The sequence below is a fragment of the Cryptomeria japonica genome, chromosome 3, assembly GCF_030272615.1.
Source record: "Cryptomeria japonica chromosome 3, Sugi_1.0, whole genome shotgun sequence".
Taxonomy (NCBI): Eukaryota; Viridiplantae; Streptophyta; class Pinopsida; order Cupressales; family Cupressaceae; genus Cryptomeria; species Cryptomeria japonica.
Window position 1 is genome coordinate 31,995,070 of NC_081407.1, and position 23,714 is coordinate 32,018,783.

At 38.8% G+C, this 23,714-nt stretch overlaps 1 protein-coding gene across 5 annotated transcripts in view; it reads left to right on the top strand.

The window, feature by feature from the left end:
- LOC131065997 (probable amidase At4g34880) overlaps positions 1-23,714 on the top strand; it is a 51,239-nt gene that overhangs the window by 20,723 nt on the left and 6,802 nt on the right. The window lies entirely within an intron of this gene.

The following is a 23,714-nucleotide window of genomic DNA, read 5'->3' on the forward strand; positions in this document are numbered from 1 at the left end:
AAGCCTCCAAGATCCAAATTTGTAGAATCTAACGAAAACTAGTCTGAGGTGCGATGTTTTACGTAAGTTTTCAAAATTGCCTTAGGGGCCAAATTTCGGACCCAGAGGCCAAAAGGGTTGAAATTTCACTAAGTTAAAAGTTGCCAAAATCGCCCAGGGGGCCAAATTTCGGACCCTGGGGCGAAAATTTCAAAATTTGATGTTTCCCATTTGGTCCGTAAATGATGAATAATGCTTTTAGATGTTGCAAAAGGTAGCCCAAGGTCCGAAAATCACTAAAAAATGCCCAAATTCGGACCCTAGGGCGAAAACTGGAGGATGTGAAAAACGCGAAATATTCCCAAAAGACCCTCAAGGTCCAAAAAACGCCTTGAAGCCCCAAATTCGGACTTTAGCTCCGAAATTTAAAAAATGGCAAATCGCAAAAGAGGCGTTGAAGCTCCAAAATGTGTAAAAGGACCCTATAGGTCTGAAACTCGCCATGAGCCTCCATTTTCGGACCCTGGAGGGTAAATGAAAAAGTGTATCGAGTTTGTAAAAAAAACACGTTTAGGTCCGAAATTCGCCAAATATGCTACAAGCCTCGAAAATCACTTAAAGTCCTCATTTTCGGACCTTGGGGCGAAAATGTAAAAAGTGCGAAATCTTGCAAAAAGTGCTACAAGCCCCGAAAATCACTTAAAGTCCTCATTTTCGGACCATGGGGCAAAATTGAAAAATTTGAAAGCGGCGAAACCTTGCAAAAAAACTCCTCCAAGTCCGAATTTCGCTTTAGACGCCCATTTTCGGACCCTAGCCCCGAAATTTCAAAACTTATCAAATTTGCAAAAAGGTTAAAAAGGTCTGAAGTTGGTGCGAGTTTGTAAAAGGCGTGTTTTAGTCCGAAGTTTTCGCGAATGGCATTTAGGTCCGAAAACCCTTTTTCTTAGACAGCGAAAACATCGAAGAGCCCGAGAATTGTAGATAGCGTTTGAGGTCCGAAGTTTTCCACAAGGTGTTGAGCTCCGAAGTTTGTTTAAGTTTGCAAAATACGCTTCAAAACGCCCAAAGCTCCAGAAGGTTAAAATCGCGAAGTATGCCTTAAGGCCCGAAAACTCCAGAAATCTCCAAAATCGCGAAAGGTTTTGAATGCTCCGAAGTTTGCATAGAGGGCGTCCAAGTCTAGCTCCGAAGTTTTGAAAATTTGCGAAACAGGTTAGGACCTCTGAAATTCACGCAGGATTGGAAATCTCCAAGCTCACAAGAGACGTTGAAGCTCTGAAGTTCACGCGGGCTAGGTAAGGCCAAGTTTAAATTTCGAAGGGCCTCCAAATTCGTCAAAGGGTCCAAAGTTGGGAGAGAAAACGCAGTTTAAAATTTGCAAACTCTCCAAGGTTTGAAAATAAGAAGATAAAATGCCATTCAAATTCGTAAAACCCCCTCCATGCTGCTGCATTTCGTGCAAAGAAAGATCACGACAGATTTGAAAGGGAGACAAAGCCAATTTCGTGTAAATCATATTCAAGGTAAGGCGTTGTGTAAAATTTTCCAAAGCATTCAAATTTAAATTGGCAATTACCCAGGGTAAAAAACCATTTAAAATGATAAATTCTCTCTCGTCCAACAATCGCGAAAAGTTTAAATCAAGAAGATAACCGTTGAAATTCGAAACTTTGTAGAATCGTCCGTTCATTTCACGCGGCAAGGTCGGGCAATCTCTCGCCATCCGCTCTCATCAGGTAAGTACGCTTTGTCTCGTATGATCATCTGAAAATGCTTAAATCGAATAGACAAATGCGTGAAATTTGATCAAAATGCTTGAATTTTTGAAATCTGCATCTCTCTTGCTTATAAAATGTTGTTCAAAGCACTTGAAATCTAGAATTCACTCCTAAGGCTTCACCAAAAATTGCATCTTTTTTTTTCAAACTTAGGAGAACTTTTCATGCTTTGCCTCAGTTGAAAACTAATCTAAAATCCAGAAAGTGATAAGTATAAATTCGTTTATGAATATTTTGGTTTAAAATTGATTAAGCCCTTTTAGCTAGAAATGTCGCTCCATGTCCAATCTAAATTTTAAATTAATCCTGGCATGCTGGAGTATTTTCTAACTAACCCGCCTTGCTTTTCGTGTATCACCTCATAACCCGCGTCCGACTATGCAGGATAAATGCCTAAATCGGCGGTAGAATCATCAAGAACGCCCGCTGCAGCTGAGACATGGCGAGCATCCAAATCAGATATCCCGCGTAAGGTAGAAAGGATGAAGTATCAATATCAGAGGGGAGGATTGAGGGAGTCGAAGGTTCAGAGCGTCTGGGACAATATCGGTGATACCGACCTTGGCCATATTGATATTCAAGACTTCAGGAATCGGGTCTTCTCACCCGACGCATATGGCAGGCCTAGGTAGATGGTGGAAAGTGGCATCGCCGAAGCGGTGGGATCTCCTCCAACGATATAGAACTATGAATTAGTAGTAGAGGTTGCCCGACATTATGAACCAAGTTCCAGACTAGTGCTCCTCGAGAATATGACTATCGCCGACTTCTCTCCTGAGGCCATTGGTGATGCATTTGACATCCCCTTTCCAAACAATCCCACAGCTACAACCATAGATGAAGCACAAGGGGCATATGACATGAATCCGGCCCGATGCAAAGCATTGATCAACGAAGAATGGTACAAGGAGAAAAGGCCTTCAAGCGCCAAAATTGTGAAAAAGACCCCCAGGAGTGATTTTCATAATGAACATGGGGATATGGTCACATTGCTCAGCCGAGTCATGGGACTTCCTAAGTCCAACTACTTTGAAGAGTGGATGTTCTATTTTACAGAGCAGGTCTTCGTCGGGAAGTCTAAGTTTGACTGGGCCCAGATCATAAGCGATAACATCCACACTCAGCTGATTAAGCTCGAAACGAAGAAGTACTTCACCATGACCTCTTATTTGGTCTATATGTTCGCCAAGAACCAGCCATTGCCAGGATTGATAATGAAAGGTGAAATCGAGAATGGGCCCGGTCAGGTGAAGGTCTATGATTGTTACCCGCAACTGCACTACCAAGATATAGCTCAGAGGGAAAAGAGCAGCCCGGCTTATGCAGTTGGTCAATATGAGCGCGTCAATGACGCCTTCACAATGTGCTTGGTTAGGCTAATGCAGGGAGGATTACACATAAGGCTCTCAGAGCAAGCTACTACTCTAGTACAGAGGTATGGAGCCTGGTTCATTCAGTTCCAAAGGTTCTCCTACATCCGAATAGCTGGCTTCGATGGTGCTCCCCTCCGACTTCCACGGTATCCAACCGACAAAGTAATTCTTATGGAGGTTGCAAGGCAATCACGCTCAGTCGGCATCTTACTTTGAGAAAGCAAGCAGGCTGGATTCACATTCCCTATGATCATAGGCAACCATGATGTCCACTTGAAGACCCCTACCCTAGCAGAAGAGTCCCTTGTAGAGTTGGCCTCTTATGGCCTACAGGACCATTTTCCAAGAAAATATTTCGATCATGATAATCTGGCAAAAAGAGCCTATGGTAGGTGGTACAGAGCAAAGGAATCAGTTGAAGACTATTGGAAAAATTGCTTTGATGACTACGAGGTCAGGAGACGGGAATATTCTAGACTGAGTGTGCAGCAAATGCGACTCTTTGAATACCGTCGGGTCCCAGATCAGCTCACAGATTTAGGGAATTGCCTCCAGGTCTGAGAATTTGAAGCAGTAAGGCATCTCTTGCCAGGCGTTGATTGGTCCCAAGACCCAATCACTGATTTCGAGGCAGTCATGGCAGCCCTAGCAAGGTACATAGATCAATGGTTACATCAGTAGATCGAAAGGCTAATCCATAAGGGAGTCCAGTTCACTTACCACTTAATGGGCAGCCTTGATTCTCAATCTTTAGAAGATGAAGGAACGTCTAGTGCACCCCGAGAAGGAACTGAGAAACCAGAGAAAAGGAAGAAGGCTAAGGCTTGCAGAGGGACTCGGACGTCCAAAAGAACAAGAAGGGAAAAGATTCCTATAAAGAGACCAGAGGTCACTTCATCTTCAAAAGACCCCAATTCGTCCGACGATGCAGTAGAATTGGATTGTATACCTGCTCCGCCTTCCCAGAGCGACATTGATGCATTTGAAGCCAATGATCCTCCTACGCCCGATGTGCTAGACACTGAGCTAAGAGCCCTCGAATTGACCGAACTAGGTAACCAAATAGAAGGAGAGATTCCATCCACCCAGGGGGTCAAAGTGCATGAACCTACTCAATAGAGCCGTCACGAGTTGTTGCTCCACAATACAGCCAAAGATGACTCCACCGTCGAAGGAGAACAAAGGATAGATGAGACTCATGAGCTCGAGAGAGCTGAAGAACGACCATCACATGAAGATGTCAGGTAGTTGTTCAGCGAAATAGGGGAGAATTCAGCTGCAAGCAAAGGGCTTCACACCTCTTTCACTCCTCCGGTGGCAGGGCAGTTGCGAATCTGTGGTGAGTCGGTTGAGAACGTTAGAGAACAGAATGTAGACTTAACCTTATCATCAACCCAAACAGTGCCTCAAGAGTGGTTGATTGCCAGAGCCCAACCCAAGGCCGCCACCAAACCACCCATTGATCTAGAGGATATCTTCTCGCGCATAGACCAAGCAAAAGCTAAGGGGAAGAAAAAGCCCAGGGCATATTCTAGAGTGACCAAAGACGACCAAAGGAACCGCACTCTTCACATTGCCACCCCGCCTGTAGACAAGCCAGCAGATCAGATTACACTGGCAGATTATAGCATCACAACTGTCCCCATCGGACGAGCCACTAAAGAGCAAGAAAAAGAAGAATTTAAGGATTGAGTGCAGAATATACTCAGGCAGCTCGAAGAGATCACAGCTGAAAAGGACATGTATCGGGCTCGTGCTGAGCAGGCCGAAGGATACATCGATCAACTCCTAAGGCCATTGCACAATGCCTCCGAATCCCATATTTCCTCGATAGCATTGGCGCAAAGGACCACAACATAATTTGAAGGAGTACGGGACACCGCAAAGGCCGTCAGGGAATGGATGCAAGACATCAAGAAAAAGGGAGAGCAGATCCTTAAGGAAGTAAAAGAAATGGCCCTCCTTCGAGAGCTCACTCTAGTCAAGTTATTAGAGGTAAAGAGGGAATCCCTTCACATGCACGAAGTGGCAGCCACTACCCTTCCCCTCATGAGAGCTCTTTTCTGGACACACGCGCAAATTCCTACATTGTCCGCCATCCTAGATCCTCATAGCATCAGTGTTCTTAAGGAGTGGTACTGGACTATCACCACGAAGAACGACACCAAAGAAATTATTGACAAGGAGAGTGACGCATGTGAAGTGATTCTGGGAAACATGCAAGAACTAGGTAAGACCATCCTTCGATCAATGGTTTCAGGATGGATAAACGACTTGTCCGATAATGCAATCCGGCCGGACTAGGAAGAAAGATTGGGAACGGATAGGATTACCTATTACACTAAGGACTTGAGTTTTGCTGGTCAGTTCCATTCAGACATATTATGCTTTGAGCGTAATCGCTCCAGCTAAAAGGACGGTTTAAAACACGTGGACCAGTATCTCGAGGGCATGCAATACAAAATTCGCCATCCTCCCATGCCTCCATTCAGTCTGCTCTTCCAGTTATGTATCAGATTCCAGGAATATGTTCACGAGGAACGGGCAGCAGGTCGTGATTTATGGTGGGAATACTTGCATGGCGAAGATCAGTTTCTAGAAAAGGAGTGTGAGACTGAAATAGAGAAAGTAATTTCTCAAAAGTGCTTTTTTCCCTCTAAATCTTAAAAGTGCACTTTTGCACCAAAAGGTGACAGCTGACTTTCGGTCAACAAACGTAAAGCTTTATTGATGCACCTTTTTGGGATTATTTCAAATTGCTGTAATTATCCCTTTTTAGGTAGTTATTGCCCATTTTGGGGTGGTTGTTGATATTTACCTCCCATTTATGGGTATGGGCAGCCATGCTTTATGGATGAATCTGGGCCACTTGTTTAATTTAAATCTAGGCCATTCATCCTTTTTGAAGCCTATTTAAGGGACTGGTTTTCCCTCTTTTTTGTAAGAAGTTCTTGGATTGTTGCGAAAGCTCTGGAGAAATTTACAGGAATTAATGCAAAGAATTAAGACTGTTTTCAAGTTTCCTTGTGAGTGCATGGTCTCCTTCTTCACTTAATTTAGAAATCTTTCAGTTATGTCTATTTATTTTGCATAGCGTTTTTCAATCAAGCATCTGATAGAATCCTTGCAGTCCACACCATTAGGGAACGGCTGATTGCCTTTCTTTCTGCATGGTTAATCTGGACCTTTCATGCTTAGTTCGGTTATCAAACACATACTATGAATGTAAAAGTTCTAATACTGTACTTGATAACATGAAAATCTTGTTTCTCCTTTGAAGATTGCATTGGATTTATGCAAACATTGTGCTTGAGCAGCTGGTGAGGTTTAATCTAGTTTCCTGGAGGTGTTTGTCTGCTTGACTGAATTTGCTATCTTAGTTAGAATTTACATTTCATGTCTCTCTCTCTCTCTCTCTCTCTCTCTATCTATCTATCCTTCCCTCCTTTTTTCCCTTTTTTTATTCAGAAAATCTGCAGTCTCATTAAAACAGTATCAAATTAACCGAAATCATCTGATAGAAAGACTATAAAAGTTCCAGGGAACTTATTTATAAATTACCCATTCAACGTAAGTCCCCCTTGTGTTTCCAGCATAAACACATCAAGCCACTGAAAATCCCGCAATCAAGACTTGACAAAAGAAACCTTGAGGTTGTCTCCTTTGATCAAACTTAGAAAACAACATTAGAGACTTCCTTATTTCAAGAGAGAGTAGGATAATCAGTTGGCTATTCTATTCTGCGTTGGCCGTATGGAGTTTGCAGCAATGCGATTTTAGGCACGTCAACAAGACCATTGAAGAAAAATTGAATCATACCTCCGAGACTTTCAAATAGAACTTGGAAAGGGTTGAAGGTAGCTTGACGGTTTGGTGTAAGATGCCTCAACAACAGTTGAGTTTTTCTTCAGGAGCATGACATTATTCCTTCCAGGGTCACGTATCTAGAATTTGAAGAGCTCCTAGAGAACAAAGCCTTCGTTCTTAAATCCCTCATTGAAGATATTGATGACGCAATGAGATTGCGAGTTTAAGTATCCCAAGGTGTTGTTTCTCGCTGTGAGAAGGCCTCTTGCAATATCATGGGTCAGAATGGGGAGTTGATACCAGAAGAAGAAGTTCTCACAGATCTACAGATGAAGATTCATAATGAGTTGAGGAGTGAGCAATTTTCAGCTGCCTCAATTCAAGTTTTGATGAAACATCAAATTTTCTTGCAGGAAATCCAGTCCACTTTGGAGAAGAACAACTCTATGCTTCTTCAATGCCATGATACCATTGTGAAGACCATGATTGTTGCCAAGAACACTCACGAGCCGAATCCTGCTGAGCTACGAACGATCATCCAAAATTTCGAAGGATTCATGTCTTCACATGTTGCAACCTAAGTGTTTTTCAACACTTAGTTGCATTTTTCAGAATTGTAAACTCTTATTGTAGTTTTTCTTTTGACATGTTTATTTGTAAAAACATTTTGTAAATTGCAAGTCAAGTCATTACTTGCACTTTTGTAATTACAAATAGAGGAGTAACAAGTCAATTTAGAATAAGACTTGTAACTTTGAATAAGTCATAGTTAGTTATTGAATAAGTCTTAGTGGTTGAGAGAATTTCTCAAGTTAGTTAGGATCCTCCCACCTTTTTCTCATGACTCCTCCCCTATAAAAATACTTGAGGGGGTCTATTGTAATCTTTATGTTTTGGAAAGCAAGCAAAAACTCTGCCAAATTTGCAACAAAGAAGTCTTTGAGCTTTTATGTGTAAATTGAAGAATTGAAAGGAATAGAAGAAAATTACTCAAGTGTTGAGACTTTGTGCTACATTCTTGAGTTTGTGTTCAATATTGACTTTCTTGCAAGTGTTTATTTGCAGACTTTGTGCTGCAAGTATTGGAGATTCATTTAGTTAGAATAGAAGTACTATTGAGAAAAGATGTAAGACTTTGTGTTTACATTCGTTCTTAAGAGAGATTAGAAGTAGATTTTATAATAAGAAATAGCTGTGAAACTTTGAGCTCGCACTAGTTCTTGCAGTCTTGTGTAGAAAGAAATAAGTTATTTCAGACTTTGTGCTGTCATAATTTGTTCTTGATATCATTAGAATAGAAAAGGGTAGATAGGACTTCCCATAGTCAAGACTTTGACCTTGATATTGCTGTCCCGTCCCGAAGGAAGTGACGGAAGTCTTTGAACTTTCAGGAAACTTCATCTCCTTTCTCTCATTTCATTTCAAAAAGTTGTTATTTCTGTTTTATGTTAAATTGCTATCACTTTTCTGTGAAGAGAAAAGGATATTGACTTTCTTGAAAAAAGAAGAAAGAGTGTTGTTCCATCCTATTTTAGTTTTAGTATTAGATAGATAGGGGAAGACTTCCCTTAATTAGGAGAGTTTTACTCACACATTGTGGTTGAAACCACAATTTTGTATATTTTCCCAAGTGTACAAAATTTTCAACCAACAGATCGATGGTTAAACTCTTTTATAAAAACATGGGAATTGGGATTGTGTAGATTTAAGTGTTGATTGTTAGTTAATGCTAGTAAATACTTATTGTGCTCCCATTGGGGTAGTATTCCTAAGTGTTGACAAAACAATATTCATTTTCTTCCAAACATATTATTTATTTTCTTGCAAACAAGTTTCCATATTGGTTATATAGGGTTATCAAAGTTTAATTAATTTTTCTTTTGAGGTAGGTTAAATATATATGGTATTATGGTTGGTTGAGGCTTTGAAAGACACAGATGATCGACGCAGGTTTAAGCCTCGTCCGGTATCCAAACCAGTTAACTCAGCCATGCCCAGGGTGGGTCCCTTGCAGAGGTCCATGTGGCCCTAGAGGATTCGTCTCACCTCAGCTCACCCCGCCTTGACCCCAACTTGGCAAAATGTAAGACCAAGGCAAGGCAGGTTGGGTGCTAGGCTAGGTCGCGGGGATACATCTCGAGGGTACCGAAAAAAAATAAAAAAATAAAGGATTTAAATCGATATAGGATGGGTTTATATCCTCTATAGTTCTTTATTATTGTATGAATTCAAAATTAAATTGTCTATTGGTGATCTTGGTTAATATGATTGTGTATAAGAATTATTATTATCTATAAGTAGTAGAATGAAGACTGCATATTTTGTATGGATATGGATGATATTACTTCAATATGCAAGATGAAAGGTAAATGTTTCTCATGCCTGCTAACATGATATAATCCCTATATCACTATATTCTCAACATAAGGGATGATTCTACTAAAGAAGCTATAGTGACAAGACTTCGACTCATCCAAATCAATCCTAGATCATCTGGGATAAATTGTAAAATAGTTAGTAGTAAGGTTGAATCATGACCTTGAACTGAGTAGTGTTGTAATGTAAATTTCATTGCAAACTGTGCGATTACTATGGTAGGCTGCTACATGATTGAAAGAGTCGTAGACTAAGATATGATAATCATATTTAACAATGATATAGTTGGGTTATAACTTGTATAAATGACCTGATTCTATTTCTATTGATAATATTTTATTTTGATCATGAAATTTGTTTAATGGACTAATCTTACACATAAATGTTGAAAGGGATTTTCATTAACACATTATTTGTGGGTTATAATATCATAAGCTATATGATTGTGATATTTAATATCACCAAATTGTATTGTTGTATGATATCTTGTTCATAGCCTTAATAAAGCTCTATGCAAGCGATAGTTTGATGTACCCACATTTTGTTTGCTCAAAAGTCATTGGATCATTATATTCTTAGGAATGCATGTTAGTCCTGACTGATTATTTCAATTTATTTGTCAATGGGTTGGTTATAACCATAGTTGGACTACTCGCGACTCGGCTCGACTCGCCAAGCCCCTGAAAAAAAAACTCGGGAAAAACTCGGCAATGTAAAAACACGCTTAATTTTAATAAAAAATGCATTTTTTTTGCAAAATTTAATGAGAAGATGCATCCAATGAGTCAATAAATGATAACACAAAAGATAAAAGCTGATTCTAGATATATTTAAATGCAAAGTGTCTACAAAATCGCATCCTCATGAGGAATGTTGATGGCTGGAAGCAAAATAGAAAATAGTTTTTGTAAAACCAAAAGTAAATACATCATTACAAATTACAATTACAACTTCCTCTTCCCAGTTCTAGCTAAAACTAGGGGAGAGGTAAAACTAGAGGGTCTAGTCCTAGAAATCTGTAGTGGGCATGACTGTGCCTCCTCTCTTGGTATGGTTGGCTCATCCTCCATCCTAGATGAAGCTATGTCTCCACCTGCTTGTGGCACTGGCAATGACTCCTCATCCTCATCCTCTTCCTCCTCAATGTCATCCAGCATGAAACCAAATCCACCCCCCTCCTCCTCCATAGCTTGCCTCTCCAAATCAGTGTTGTCATCCTCAAAAAACAATGGAGGCTGCTCTTGTGATGTCCAATCACTGTAAGGATCTATATCATCCAAGTCAAGTGGACCACCTGCTACTTCCTCTACCTTCCTTACGCGCAATCGAAGATTATATTGCACAAAGACAAGGTCATTGAGGTGTTTTTGAGCTAGCTTGCTCCTCTTCTTCGTGTCGATGGCTTCAAACAAGCTCTAATTGTGCTCACAACTGGATGAACTCTATTGCTAATTATGTTGTTATATGGAGCCTAATCAGACTCGGAGGTTAAATTTTTCCTACTTCCATCAGCGCAGTTTCCCCCTATATTTTTCGACGGGGGTTTGGGGGCAGCACCCCTTGCGCGCTCCCTGTCGCGATACAGGGCGGGGTCGAGGGGCAGCGCCCCGTGAGGCCAAAAATACTTCTATTATTTTATAAAGGCGTCGGGTGTTATAAAGTATAAGAAAGGAAAAAGACATATTGAAATGCCACTTATACTTAAATGTTATATTTCATGTGTATATTCTAATGAAGAGAATGAAACTGACCTGAAAAATCAAAAATTGATAATTTTTTCACATGTTTGGCCCTTTTTTTTTAGTCCGAGTTTTTGCTGTGAGTTAAAGTTGTAAAAACTCAGCGAGTTTTTGAAACTCGCTGAGTACTCTGCGAGTGTTCCATCTATGGTTATAACTATTCTACGAAATTGTGGTCCAAAATATTGTTAACATTGGAGCTTGTTTCTCTTTTCCATGTGTTGACCAATATCACTATATTGTCATTTAGTTAATTAACCTTGTTGGGGGTATGCAATGTTAATCCAATTTTTTTGAGATATGTTCTTAATTAATAAAAATTTGAGTTGTGGCTTGGTTTAGAATATGTATTCGTAGATAGTAATGCAATATAATGGTTGGACTTAAACCCTTCTATGGTTTTCTTTTGTTAGTAATATTTATGTTCTATTACATTTCCATGAGGAAGGTTACATGAGTGGTTGTGAAACCTTGGGTAATTGATTACAAGGCCAATTCAATTGAAATATAAGTACAAGGGTTGATTTGCAAACCTAGTGCTACTATATGGAATTAGTTATTGTTGACCATTAATATCATTTTCAGTATAAATGGCAAGTGCAAAAATCATCTAGTCCATGAATTGGACTATTAGAATAATAAGGGGTTGCGCCATAGGGTAAATGAAATCAAATGGTTAAGAATAATATTATCACTAATATTTGAGTGTACTTTCATATGATGATCTAATGGATAGAGGTTGCCAAATTTCTTGAGTATATTTCATGCATTGATCATCCTTAAAGCAAGCTTATAATTAATAGTATGTCTTTTGAAGTTTATATGATTGTTATGTGGCCTTGTAGATGCATGTTGTATTTTTTATCAAGAGGGATATACCTTATTGATGTATGCGACATTTATGGTTCTGCCTAATATCTATATAGGTTATCTTGAGAATGCAATTTCTCATCTTAACAATTGAAATCCTAGGAGAATTACATGTGATTTCAATCTGATTGGGAAGTGGGTATGTAGACAGATCTTGGGCAACGGATAACATTGGACCCAAGTTAGTAGGGGATCGTTCAGTGAATAACTCTAGAGTTTGGGTTTGTTCCCAAACTTGACCATCCCTCCCTCTTTAGCATGCTTAGCTTGAGGCTGAAATATGTATCAAACAATTGTGAACTCACATTTCCCATTTTATATCTTCCCATGATATAGGTTTGAGCTAATGAGAGGAAATTCATCATCATCGAACTTATTTACTCTAATTTTATTGTGTGGTCTTTCCAAATCTACTCCAATTCGAAGTGAACTTCTAGAATCATTTTCATCACTATTGTGTGGTCTTTGATGTGATTGTGTGAGAATGTATCTTGACTTGTCTCAACTAAAATAAGTAGATTTTTGATTGCGAAACACTACGATATTGTGTCATTCCTTGGTGATGTGTAGGAAGTTATTAGTTAACCTCAAGATTGTAATGTACTCTATTTTGCCAAAAATAAGGGAATGATAAACACGGCTCACCAATTTTGTATTTAATGGTGATGCTGAATTTAAGTCATTATGATCTTATGGTGTGAACAACTTATTATGCATAGATGATATGCTTTCTCTAAATGTGTACTTGGATCTATGTTCAGTTTATTACAGAGTTCCTTAAAATTGCCTTTGTCAATTTTGGGCAATTAATGGTAAATTATACCAAATAAGGTATAGTGTTTTACCTTTATATTTATTTTGAGGATGATTGTATGCTGATCTTTATGATTGGTAATATACAAAAATAAGTAGAATATTGTCCAATGTTACTATAGTGTGTTTAATTTCTGTTTAAGAAATACCATGTTACCAAATAACAAGTGAATAAAGTAAATGGCTTTTGAGGCTACCTTATGAATCTATATTTGTTTATGTATATGTGTTTGGCTAGAGGCCAACTCCTGTGCGTTCAACGTCTTACTTGCATTTTGGTAATTTGATCCCAAGACTTATAGGACCATATGAATAGGTCCATGGATCGTTCTATGTGGTATGTAAATGGTTCAACCCACTCTATGTTGTGAATCCTTGTGATATCTAGATTATGTATGCTTGGTTATAAGACGACCCCACAATTTGAAACCAAGTTTGGTATATGTACAATTAGCCAGCTGCCACTAGTACTGTGCATGTGACATACGCTAGGAGCTAACTTTCATATCGTAAGATTAGCCAACTTTCACTAGTAGCATAGAGGTTAAGGATGATAGTAGCTATTCACGTTATGATAAAGGAGTGGTTTATTTGGCTGTCATTGGTATGGTAGTAGTGACAATGTGAGGAGCTAGCTGCCATATCTTAAGGTTTGGCTATTTGTCACTAGTAGTATGAAGGTGATGGATTTTGGGAGCTATCCATAGTATGGTAAGACTTAGTTAGCTTCACGAGTGCCATGTAGGTGATAGATGCCACAAACTACCCCATACCAGGTTGGACCACCTTTCACCAATGGCATGGAAGTGATAGATGTCAAGATCCACTAACTCAAAAGGTTTAGTATGTTAAGAACACGATTATACTAAGAGGGGTGGGGTGAATCAGTATAACAACAAACTTTTACTTTTTCAATTTAATATCATAAGCATGTAACTTAATCTCAAAGTATATTCATTCCATATTAACATTCACATGAGATCTAACTATAATGTAACACAAATAGAACATAAGATACACGTAGAAACCCTAATAGGAGAAAGCCACAACAAATTAATGCTTTTATATAAAATCTTCTTTTACAAAGTTCATAGGTTCAACCTACTAAAGGCACGGATGCAAAACTCACTCCCCCTTGCTTTCAACTCACAAACACACAATTGCAACAAAACAAAAAAAACTATTTATTTCTTACATCAAATACATTCAAACATTATCACTAAACTCTCCCCTTACTGAAACTATTACGAATCACCATTAATTTATTCAAATCTTCATCTCTAAAAACCAAACATAGATTACCAAACAATTTCAAAATCAAACTATCAACTCTGCAACACCTCCTCCCTTCTTTGTAGTCTCTTGCTCTTAATTTGCAACTCCAAATCTCTTCACACTACCATGCAGCTCCACTCTGTTTGCTACCAGGGAGGCTTCTCACGCCCCTTGCTTTCCTTGTTCCACCCTTGACATTAATTGCCATCCCCCTTCTTATTCTATGCAGCCTTGCCAAAATATGCTCCTCCTCACGCACTTGCCTTCACCTTTTCTTTACTCACACAGCCCCCACACAATGTCCCCCTCTCCATTCGCTAATGTTTATGACACTTATTAATCCACAATTTTATTTATCGAATCATATTCCTTTCAAAGCTGCACCATCACTCTTCTTTCCTCCTGTCAATATACCACAAATGCAAATGTAACTACCACCACCTATGATGCTTCATTCCCTCTGCTATTTTTTTAACAAAAATGTGTCAATTATGATCTGCCACTGGTCTTTTTAAATGACCGATGCCCTTCCAACTTTCATTGCGTTTTAACCTTCCTCTTTCCCATTATTCTTCTTAATTATTTTTCTGCAATCTCCTTGGTGTTGTTTCAAATTCTTTTCTTTCATCGGTTTCTCCCCTTCTCCACTTGGATGTCCTTGCATCAAACACCTATTGTAGAAAGAAAATGTAACCTAAGTCAAACTCGGAAACATTTGTAGACCCTATGCCTGTCTTGGATCCACTTCTTTGGTTTGTCCACTAGTATTTCCTTGTTCTTTGCTTTCTACAGCCTCATAACATTATTCCCTTTCATCCTCACTCCTCTTTAATCATTCATGGAATTCAAATTTTAAATTTGACTTCCCACCAATACACACTATCAAAAGTAGATAAAACAAGTGAATTTGTACCTTCTCTTTCAATGAAATAAAGGTCTCCTATTACCTCTCTTGCTGTTTTAACTATTCCCTCTCTATCCACCTTGTCTCCATGAATTTTCATTGTTTCAATGCCTTCTGAAAGACATACAATTGCTGCAACCTCCACTTCATGTGTCATTTTTGTCAAAGTTATCTACTACTGCAATAGTTTCCTCTATCTCTTCACTCTCATTCACATCAAATAAACTAGTAAAATCTGATTTTGCCTCACCTTCTACGACAACCTTTGTTCAGCTCTTCCCATTCTCTATCAACTGCTTCAATACGCATCAACAAATCATCCTTCTCAACTTCTTCTTGGTTATTTTTAGCAAAACAAACATGTTCTTGCTTCATATTATCTATGCCATCTACTAAACAAACCCTTGCACTGCTGCATACCTTGTCCATTACTCCTTGCAATGGCTTCAACTTGTGTCTCCCTCCATCCTTCATCAGTGAGTATTTATTAGCATACCCTGCTCTCCTAACAAATTGCGAAGGCCTCCCTAACAAAACATGACAAACATTCATAGGCATGTACCCAACACATTATTTCATCATAATACTTTTCAATATTAAATTTTACCAAGATTTGTTCGTTGACCATAACTTTCTTGTCATCTTGTAGCCAAGCTATCCTATACAGATGCGGGTGTTTTCTCCTCTCTAGCTGCAATTTACTCACCATTTCTTTAGAAACAAGATTATTAGTGCTTCCACCATCTATGATAACATTACATACCTTGTCTTGACATTTGCATCTTGTTCTAAACAAATTCTTTCTTTGAACTGGTTCATTCAACATGACTCTCTTGGTGACTAGCACTTCTCCATTTTCAACATCCTTCGATTGTGAAGATTCAGCTTCCTCATTAACATTTGCAACTCTTTCTTTGCCTTCATTTCTTCTTCTTATGTTTCTACGTTTTGGACATTCATATGCTTTGTGTCCTTCTCCACATTCAAAACAAGTTATCTTGCAGTTTCCTCTTCCAAATCCTCTACTTGATCTTCCTCTTCCTCTAGGAATCTTGTTCACAGGGCTATTAATCATCTTTCCTTTGATTTTTATTGCTGCCATACTCTCCATTTTTCTAATTTTTTAGATTTGAATCCTCATTTCTATCTCCATATGATCTTCCCTCTTTCTTTTCATCTCAACCTCTTCCTCTTTGCTTGTTCTCAAATCTCTTATTCAATATTTCTTCAATCTTCAAGGCAAAATAGTATGCATCTTCCATTGTATAAACTCTCACTAAAGCCATCTCTTCTTGTATACTTGGCTTCAACCCATTAAGGTAATGAACTAACTTCTCTTGGCCTCTAAATGACCAATCTGGATCAAAATCCTATGGAATTCTTTCATTCTTCTTCCTTGTCTGAGACTTTGCATCTTCTTTAACAAGTCTAATTAATAGTCTACTAGAATAAATTGCCTTTCATTTTCTCAATCATCCAGTACAATTTTGTAATTTTGTCCTTTACCTCTTCTTTCTCTTTCTAGTTGCACTTCTTTCCACCAAGTAAAGGCATGTCCCTTTAACCTTGTCTTGGCAAAGCTCACTCTATTGAGGTCTCCCAACTTCTTCAAATTCAAAATACTCCTCCATGTCATTGATCCAATCCACTAGCTCTTTAGGTGTAATGTCCCCTTTTTAGCTCGTTCCTGTCTGGATGGTTTAGCCTATTATTTAGACCCTCATAGGCTAATAAGGTTGGATAGAGGATCCTTTGAGGCAGAGACTTGGTCAGGGAATGGGTAATTATTCTCCTCCGGAGCTTGGTAATTTTGGATTTGGCATTTGTGTGGGCTGCAGGGCTTAATTTCTCATACTTACTATTTATAGTAAGTCAGGGGATGCTAGAGAGGGATCCTTACTATTTTTAGTAAGTCAGTTAGATGAACAATGAATGCAGTGTTGACCCCCTGGTTCAGACGGAATTGAGAAATAATGAATATTCGAAAAGTTATTAATGTTTAATTGGCTTAGATGATAATTATTTATTAAAAGGTGATAATATAAGTTATAACTTAATGTACTTGAGGGTCAATTCATCATGAAAAGGGGGCCATTGTAGGAATTAATTATGAATGCCAAACTTAATAAAATATTAAATGTTTTCCCTAAGTCTTAATGAAATAACATTTTAAATGTTATTAATATGTCTTTTATGAGAAATCGAGCCCTAAGGAGGAATTATAAATACTCCCTCAATGAAATTGATTTCATTCTGTTTTGTGCATCTATTCCATGAAATTTCTCTACAAGAAGGAGCCAAAGGTTTCTGTCTTCAGCTAGCCATTGGAGAAGGATAAAATCTTCAGTGTGCAGCCATTTGAGGTGGTGAAATAACCACTGAATTTGGCATACAGGAGAACTTCACGCAGAGGTTCTATTTGAGCTAAAGTTGCAAGAATTCATCTAAGTTTCGGGCAGATTGAAAGAAGTTTATGATCAAATGGGGAGAGCTGAATAAGAGCTTTATTTTGCACATTATTAGCACCCTTTCCCAGCTGTACAGCTGCTGCCATTACCAGCCGTACCTTCTCTTGGGCCGTACATATTAGGGCTTGGGCGATTTTGTGTGTGGAAGCATTAAAAAATTCTGAAATTATTCCAATAGGTCCATGGGGTATCAAGGAGGTTAGGCATTGCATTTTGGAGGCCCTAGATGAGCTCAACAAGGAGAAAGGAATAAGACTCTGCTTGCTGCTACTGTAATCAGGTTCTTTTTTTGGCATTGTAATTGCTCTCCTTAAATCGATTCCCTAGTAAGGGACAATAAATTGGTTTAGCAATCTTTAGTTTTGCAATTACAGTTATTAAATGCATTTAAGTTAAGACTAAATAGTTCCAACATTGTATTTTTCCCTATGCATTCAATATTTGAGCAAAAAAAAATAAAAATATAATTACCAAACCCCCCCCAAAAAAATTGCAAACAAACAAAGCAATTTGCTTTCAGCAGTTGGAGGAACTTGGGATCCTCACATCAGGATTCAAATTCCCACTAAATGTAGGAACACCAATTTTTGGTCTTTTTCCTATTTTTAACAATGCCTTCAACAAAGGATCATTCACAACTATTGCTGTTGCTTCATCTTCTTCACCACTTGTATCCTTGCCATTTTTTGTAGCTTCATCCTCTTCACTCTTAGGTTCTCTCCTTTGAGAAAAACCTCTTCTAATTTCCTCTAGTAAAGCTTGAATGTGCCTTCTTAGGGCTTTGAAATCTTACCACAAATAGCATCTGGAGGATTTCCACCTCCGCTGCTAACTCTACCTCTACCCCAACCACATAGAGCTCCTCGCGTATACATTTTTTCAATTCCCACAAGCTCAATCTTGGTGCAAACTGCCTCCTTCCAATGAATCTGCCAGCACATTCAGAATCTTGTAGCTCTGATACTACAGATGCAAAACTCACTCCCCCCTGCTTTCAACTCACAAAAACTCGCAAACACACAATTGCAACAAAATGAAAAAAACTATTTATTTCTTACATCAAATACATTTGAATATTATTACCGAACTCTTCCATTACTGAAACTATTACAAATCACCATAATGTATTCAAATCTGCATCTCTGAAAACCAAACATAGATTACCAAACAATTTCAAAATCAAACTATTAACTCTGCAACGGCCCCCTTCTTCGCAATTCTCTTGCTCTTAATCTGCAACTCCAAATCTCTTCAAAGTACCATGCAGCTCCACTCTATCTTCTACTAGGGAGTCTTCTCACACCCCTTGCTTTCCTTGTTCCACCCTCAACATTAATTGCTGCCCCCCTTTTTATTCTATGCAGCCTTGACAAAAAATTGCTCCTCATGCACTTACCTTCACCTTGTCTTTACTCACGCAGCCCCCACACCACATCCCCCTCTCCATTCACTAATGTTTATGACATTTATTAATCCAGAATTTTATTTATCAAATCGTATCCTTTCAGAGCTGTGCCACCACTCTTCGTTCCTCCTACTAGTATCCCACGGATGCAAATGTAACTGTCACCACCTGCGATGCTTCATTCCCTCTACTATTCTTTAACAAAAATGTGTCAATTATGATCTGCCACTAGTCCTTTTAAATGACCAATGCCCTTCCAATTTTCATTGCATTTTAACCTTCCTCTTGCTTGTTATTCTTCTGAATTTTGTTTTTGGAATCTCTTTGATACCATTTCAGATTCTTTTCTTGCATTAGTTTCTCCCCTTCTCCACGTGTATGCCATTGCATCAGGCACCAACCCCTCATTCAAGTCGTGAGAACTTTCCCACTAAAGACACCAACCCCTCATGCTATTCATGAGAACTTTTCCCACTAGAGGCACTAGCTCCTCATTCTATTCCTAAGCACCAACTAACTAGAGGCACCAAACCCTCATTCTCTTTGAGGCACCAAATCCTCATTCAAATTTCCACCTTATCAATGTTGTTTATTCAATGGATGACGGATCCACAATTTTACCATAAATCTCTTCCACAAATCTGCTATATTGTCTTTCACAAATCTGCTATAAAGTCTCTTATAATTTGATCATGAATCTATCACTAGATGACCATTATCTCCTCTTTCAAAATCGGCAATAAATTCCTTATCTACTTCTCCTCAAGTCTGCAATGATCTTCATATAAATCTCCCTCTGTCTTAAACTGGTGTATATGCTTGGTTTGTCTTCTCCTCATTCACACACTCTTTCCATCCCTCAAACTATCTTGTTCTTATACCTTTCCTTATGTCCTTTTATGAAAGGATGTAGTCCTTAGGACATGTCTCTTGATCATAAATCATCCTAAACCACACCTTTTGAAGAAAACTTTCTCTAACACAATTGTCTTATTTTCTTTATGAATCACACCATTTGGAGATGCGAATTGATCAAAATAATGACCACATCCTTTCACTTTCTGAATGGCTGTTTCTTTTAATTAGTGTTCTTTAACATAGAACATAGTCCTTCTTCATGAATAGTCATGTCTCCTCCATAAAAGTTAGCTGCCTTTTGTTTATTATTAACAAGCTTTTAATTAAGATCATGTCCTTTCTTAATCCCTGCTTCTCCACTTTAATATAATCAATGTCTTCTTAACAAGCAAACAAATCTCTTAATTAGGTCACTGATAATCAAATCCTCAATGCTGTTTTATTTGGGCAATGCTTGATGTTTATTGTAAACTATATAATCTATATATATAAAATAGCTTGCCTTTATCAATCAAGCCTTTAGTCAACAGTTGTGTTTTTAATATCTCCTAAATAATCCATTCTGAACTTAGTATAATCGCTGATGTATGTAGAGTGATCATACTTGACACTCATAAATATAGTGATTGTTGGGAATGTGAAGCCCAACGATCACATGACCATTCGCCTTCTCTAGACCCTTCGTTTCATGGCTGAATATGTTTATATAAATGGGTGTGTGTAGCCCATACATGATGTATAGTGAGACTGGATATAGATTAATAGAAGTGTTCTCTGCTTTCTAGTGGATGTAGCCAGTAATGGTGAACCACGTTAAACTTCGTGTTATGTGTTGTTGTGAATTCGTTTATGTTATAGTTTCTTTGTTTAACCGTTGATTATTATGTTTTCTCTGCTTGTTTAAAATTAACAATTGGTATCAGAGCCGTGGTTGGCTTGAGCAGAGATGGAAGGAGATAAAATTCGGAAGATGTATGGTGGTTTTACGTTCCATGTTTCTCCATGCTTCAAGCATCGTGTACATTGGTGAAGGTTGAACACCATGATGCCTCGGTTGGAATTGATGTTGGTCCCTGTGTAGACACTGGAATTTCTTGGCAGAAAGATGATGAAAAAGAAGTCTTTGTTAAAGAGGAGGAACTCAAGAGATTCTGGGAGGAAGAGTGTATGCCATCGGAGACCCAAGTTGAATTTGCTATTGCTTTTGCCTCCCAGGATAAGGAGGATGCAAATTGGAGTGAGGTAGCAGGGCAAGGTGTTGATTTTTGTTTGTCATTGATGTCAAGGTTCTTTATCAGTTGGGTCTGACTTATACAATTGAGCCTGTTTGCTGACTACTCTGCGTGTTCAGAATTTGTCTCTGGAAGTACTCTTTTGTATGGAATGAATCTCAAAGTCCAACGCTTTCTTATATCGAACTTTGTGTTTTTATACGTGGCTTCTATCTCTTTGCTGAATTCACTGCTGAAGTAGCATGTACTTTCTCTTGTGTGTTTTGTTCGGTTTTGGTTGTATTGTGATGATTGTATCTGATATTGATCTTTTTGAAGGTATACGTGGTAGTCTTTATCCAGCTTATGTGGTGTCTTTGTCATCTTTGGAGTTACGGTAGACTTGTTGAGCCAGTTTTGGGCAAAAAGATGAGTTGAGTTATTGATTCTTTTGAAGCGCATTTTTTAACCGCTTGTTTGTTATGTTCAAATAATGTCTTCTTCAGATGTGAAGTGCAGTCTATGCTACGTGGTGGTTGTGAAGTTTTGGTACTTTGCCACTCCAACTATCATGTGTGTTTTTCTTGATAGGGACGTTTTTCCTGAAGTTGCGTCTAGAGAAAATTATTGTTGCTCTGAAATTCCTTTTGGCCGACAGAGAATATATTTGGACAAATTCTCATTTTCAGGTGGGATGGTTGTCAAATTAATTGTTGACACCTGTTACTTCTTTGTATGCATTCAAAAATATATCTGCAAGGAATTCTTGAAATCGTTTTCTTTGGAGAAAGGCATGTGAAGTTTTTTTGTGTGAGTGCATATAAGGGTGTATTGCGGAGCTGTGAAGTTTTTTTAATAAAAAAGAACATTGTATTGAAGCCTTACAGTGTCGTTTTTATGTTTTAAGAGAACCTCCAATAACAAGTTCGATTTTCTGTTTTTGAAATTGATTGGGTTCGACTAGTCTAAAAGAAAAAAACATGTATTCAATCTGGCGTGACTGTGTGTGTAGTCGACTATTCTCCTCTTGATGTGGACAGAAATGCGTTGAGGTGGTTCAGTTTTCGTTTTTGGGTTAATTGTATCGAGCTAAAATTTCTGTAAGCACATTTATGCTTGTGAAATCAACATTTGTTCAAATTGTGATGTTCTGTGTTTCTCCCAAGCCTGTAAGTGCAGAGACTTATATGTTAGAAGAGGTGCCTAAAGGTTTGAAATCAGTAGCTGTGAGTCTGATTATATCTGCGCTGCAGAACTCCAAGAATACGATGCTTTTCAGTTGAAGTTCAGTGATCAAAAAGTATAATCTCCTTCGTTTCAAATGTACTGAGAATTAGTTTGTCAGTGTATTAAGTTGTATGAGTTTCACTTATATCTAAGTGAAACATTGAGCCCACACAGTCATTAAAATATTGTGCATCATCTCTTTGTATGTTTTGAGTTGGTGCTCTTTCAGGTTGAAGCCTTTTGTATTGAGTTGATGCTCTATTTTTGAGTTGTAGCTCAGCTTTGTATTGGGGTTGGAGCCCTTGCATTGAATAGAAAGTTTACAGTGTTGTGGTTTTTAACCTAGTTGGGTTTTCCGTGAGATAAACCTTGTGTTATTCACGTGTTAAAGATTTACTCTCTTCTTTTTGGTTCTAATTGATTTTGAATGTATCTTAGATACTGATTCACCCCTCTCAATATCCTTAATTTGATTCTCAAAGGGAAGAACCTGGGATTAATTGTGGCTTCGAAGAGTTCTGAAAATGGTGTGGCCTTAGCAAAGATGAAGAGGCACTCCCATGACGTTGAGAATGACAATAGACATAGCGATTCTTCTTCAATGGATGATAGACGACATAGAGATAGGAAGGATCATAAAGAGAGGAGGAAGATCAAGGATAGGGCAGCCGATAACCACGCCCAAGGTAGAAAGATCGAAGACGGTTACAGAGAGGGGGAGAGATCTTTATCTCACCAAAGGAAAGCGAAGTGCCACAGAGTGGCAGCAGCAGAGGATGACGGTGATGATGTCAAGGTTTGAGATAGAGGGAAGCAATTTGCCACAGGGTCGCAACAAATAGAGAGCGGAGGGAGTAGTGAGCTAAGCATAGATGAGGCAGGGAAGATGGAGATGTCGTATTAGCGCTTCCCGAGCGTGAAAATCCGAGAGGTGAAAGATGACTACTTGAAATTCAAGCTGCGGTACACAGACGCACAGTGCAAGAACTACTTTGTTGAATTCACCATCCATGCCAAATGTGACAGTGACCAGACCCTCGATGTCACTAGCTTAGACCTCATGCCCTTTGATGATCAAGTCATTCTCGTTGATGCAGATCAAGCAGTGGCATCTGATATGTAGTCGCAACCCACGGTTTTGGTGGCTAAGAAACTGCGAGGAGCACAGTTGGAGTTGCTTTGAAGCATGACCAGTGTGGATAGCTTCTTATCCCCGAAAGATTGGTGCACAATAATATCTCTGAGTGATGCACTGCTGGAAGAAATGGAAGAGTTATGGAATGGTTTTGGTGCTTGTCCATGGAACGGGAGTGCTAGTTTCAAAGATGCCAAGATGTTGTAGTATCTCACTAATCTGGGGCAATCTTTTGCTAAGTCTGGGTACTCTAATGCTGGATTTGCAGATTGAAAGAGAGTTCAAATGCATCCAGGTGCCAGAGACGATAGTTTTCGTAGCAGAAACAGGGGCTTTCTTGGTGGAGGAGGCGCAAGAGGGCGTAGCCTCATTCGGGATTTCTTTGGTTGCGATCCATTTGATGATCCCTTCGACGGTTTGTTTGATCCTCCGGTCAGTCTATTTATTTTTGGCGGTTTATTGGAAGGCAGAAGAGGAATGGGCATGGCAACGT